At 33.9% G+C, this 3,742-nt stretch overlaps 1 non-coding gene across 1 annotated transcript; it reads left to right on the top strand.

The window, feature by feature from the left end:
- Nucleotides 1–246: 246 nt before the first annotated feature.
- LOC143576462 (small nucleolar RNA snR60/Z15/Z230/Z193/J17) lies at nt 247–335 on the top strand. The gene has a single exon (XR_013142955.1). It is a non-coding gene; the product is annotated as a small nucleolar RNA snR60/Z15/Z230/Z193/J17 (small nucleolar RNA).
- Nucleotides 336–3,742: the final 3,407 nt, after the last annotated feature.

Below are 3,742 nucleotides of genomic sequence, written 5' to 3'. Positions count from 1 at the left end.
CCCGAACCCTAAACCCGAAACCCTAAACTAGAAATCATAAAAAAAAAGCAACATGTAAAAAAAAATGAAATCCTTAATTTTATGCTAATTTGGTAATTATATGATTTTAAGAGGTAATATGAAAGTTAGCTATTGAAAGGGGGGGGGGGGGGTATGACAAGCAACCAAGGGGGGTACGTTTAGCCTGACCCTTGTTAATTTATTTTGATTTCATAGTCATGTTTATATTTTGAATTATAGTTTTGAGAAGGTCAGATGATGATCAAATTGCATAGTTCAAATGAATCTATGTGATTAGAAATATTTTAGTCTTTCGCTCCTATCTGATGAACTCTCAACTTATATTGTATCGTGTTTATGTTCTTTTTTTATTTTATAAAAATTTGGGATGCTAGAAAATCCTGCACGAATATTGGCTAACTTGATGTTTATAAAATCGAATCGACTTACTATGAGTTGACAGCAAACGACCGACCTCCGGGGATCCTGAGTACGATTAGAAAATCTGCAAACGAACAGAAGGAAAGTGAAATCATTTATTAAGTTGAATCTTGACGCTAATCTGAACACAATAAGAGAATGACAAAATACATGTCAATACAAACATTGTATTCTGAAACAGTTACACTTATTAAACATCCAGTTTGATGTAATCCAATTTATACCTACAACAGGTGATTACAAAATTATTGTATACAAAGTATTAAAAATAAAATTATGAAACTCAGTTTTGTTCTTGGTTGTCGTTTTCTTTGGTGAGTTTATTTTTCCTATTCGATCACCAAAACAAAAATGAAACCATCTAATCAGTGTCGTTTTTTATCCTATTCGATTACCAAAACCAACGCGAAACCATGCAACATGAAGGATTAAGCAGGCCTGGGCTGGGTAGTTTCTTGTGAGTTTCGCTATTTTTAAGGTTTAATTGGGTTCTCTAAGTCGGATGTTGTTTAATTAGGTGTCGGGTGTTGCTTAATCGCATTTCGGTGTTTCAGTTTATGTATTATTTTATGTTTAATCGGGGTGTTTAATGAGGTACCGGTCTGCTTCGGGCCGGATTGTTTTCTCTAAGTTGATTGCTTAATCGGGGTTCGCGTCAATTTCGGTAGAGCTTCTTATTTCTTTTTTTATTTTATGCCGTTGCCGTTTTTTATCCTATTCAGTGACCTAAACCATCCGACATGCAGGATGAGTAGCAAAACAAATTTCTTTGAGGCGTTTCATCAAACAGCTGGCATGCATGTCAAACAACTAAGAAATTCATCAAAACAACCAAAGCTAAGTATATTATGAAGTAGAAACCCTAAAACATAATGATAATGTAAGTAAATCAACAACAGTCAGTGTAGTACAATACCATTAATTAAAGGAAACAGAACAACGAAGTAAAATCCATAATTATAACCTGCAAAACAGAGGCCACGACCTAAAATTAAGTGAAGCAAACGAAAAAAAGAAGGATGAAGAAGGAGAAACTTGTATGAAGGAAAATCAGGATTGCAACATGTGGTGAGAAAACCATATGTGGTTTTGTAATATGTGATTTGTAAGAGCATCCACAATGCATAAATAAAGTGGATAAGTCTAGTCAGCTTATTCTCTCTCCTCTCTTTTCTTATTGTGACGTGTAAAAGGAAGCGAACACGTGTAGGCAAACCAAAAGCAATCACATAGATGATGAAAAGTACAACTCTTTGTGCCGTAAGTACAACCTCTTTTGCCAACTCCTCCTGATTTTGTAGATATATAAATAAATTATATATGAGATAAATATTGAAATTTGGTGTCATAGTTTTCTTAGGGACATTTAAACCGGTATATATTAGATGTTTTTCAAGTTCATCATAAACTTTTCTTCGTTAATCTGGTAGTTTTTACTATTTTAGGCCATTTAATGCCTCATTTTCTAGTCTCTGTTCCCACAAAGGGTGTTTCCTTTGTTTTTTGGGTCAGGTGTGGCAAGCTTTTTGCCTAGCTTCATTTCTTTTTGGCACCTGTATGACACGAGTTTTTTGTATGTATAAGTTCTTTATTTTGTTTGCACTGTATGCTATCTGATTTCGAAGGCTTAAGTGTTGTTTGCTATAATAGTTGCTGCTTTGTGTATGTAATCCGCATTTTGGTTAGTGACATTTATATCATATTGGAGGTTGTTGATACTTTGTTAGGTGAGTAGCTAATAGGTGTTTTCGTAGTTGATATTGGATTTTGTTTCTTTCTCTTTACTTTTGATGGAGTGTTGCAAAATGAGATGATTAATTTATGAATTTAATATAAGACAATAGAACAACTCACCTCTGGTCATGAAGGATTTTGACTGAAATAGTGGCCCGTTTGACCATTCTGGATAACCCGACCCGTCTTGGATTTGTAGTTTCACAAATTATTAAAAAAAATAAGAATTCTCTTTTAAAACGAAAAAGAGTTTGAGGTTTCGAAAAAGAACACAGATTAAACCGAGTTCGAGCTTTAAAAAACATCATGAATCAAACCGACTTCGAGCTCGAGTAAGTCAAAATGCGCCAAGCTTGGCTCATTTAAACTTTTATTCACTTTATTCTATCAGTTCAACCTAAAGCCAAGATGAGAAATAATACGTCAACATAAATATTCGTTTTGCTCTTAAACCAATTAGCCAACGTTGGCACATTTTAACCTTCTCAAAGTCGAACTTGAACTCGATTTAATTTGTGGTGTTTTCTGAAGTTTAACCTTGATTTTCATTTGTGCTCTTATCCTTAAGCTCGAGCTCAACTCATGAGTCAAAAGCCAAAGGATCGAGTTTGACCGGTTGATACCAACAATTCGGTGTTGAACCATTTCATGTTAGAACATGGTTAAAAAGGTCAAACGGTTAAGTTTGACTGGTTTGAACCCAGGTTGCTACAAATAAGTTTTGGTATAAGCCCATGCCAACCTTGTAGTTTTGGTGTAGCATATGACTTCATGCCCTGCAAGTAAACCGTTTTTTAACTTTTTTTAGCATTTAATATCCGTTATGAAATTAGTTAAATGAACAACACAACTGCTGATGTTTATGGTTATTACTTCAATTCAGGTGTAACACAAATTGCTTTTATCCACGTGAAGTGATTTGAAAATGCAACACCTTTAAATCAAAGTTTAACTGCAAACTTGGGCTTTATGAAAGTTTTCACTTTCATTTGCAGTTATTTGCTTCAGTTACTTGGTGAATGCGAGTCATATTTTTAATGGTGTGGCGATTTGTACTTGTAACGTTTAGAATTCTTTTATGTTATACGTTGATGTTGTAATGAGAATGTGGCTTTCTTCGTCTACACGTTTATGTTTTCTTTCTGGTGAATTTTCAGCTTCTGGATTTCACACACTTATTCCAGCGTTTATATCAGCATGTATCTAAGGTATGTTTTTTGCAACTAACCGTTAGTTCAGGTTTTATCTTGTATGTTGTTTGTGTGCATCAAGTATGTTTAATATTATATATACGTGAATTGAATATGTGTGATGTTAAAAAGGTAATATTAGTTATATGTAACAATTTTATCGAAAAATAAGTTTACTCTAGAGCTGTGGTATCGGGTTTTATGTATTTTAAGAGAGTGTATGATAAGGAGAATTTGTCACACCCCAACCTAAGGCGGAAGTGTCGGGGCGTGCGCTGATTTCCCAGAGCTCTCAAGGTAGTATTATACAATATTAAAATGATAATATATGTTATTTCAATTCAAATAATCCAACAATTTCAAATAATCAAAGTACA

The sequence above is a fragment of the Bidens hawaiensis genome, unplaced genomic scaffold, assembly GCF_021521415.1.
Source record: "Bidens hawaiensis isolate Kalapana, Puna unplaced genomic scaffold, B.hawaiensis_p1.1 tig00028183_1, whole genome shotgun sequence".
Lineage (NCBI taxonomy): Eukaryota > Viridiplantae > Streptophyta > Magnoliopsida > Asterales > Asteraceae > Bidens > Bidens hawaiensis.
Note: the sequence above shows the minus strand (reverse complement) of the source record. Positions and strands in the feature narration are given on the sequence as shown.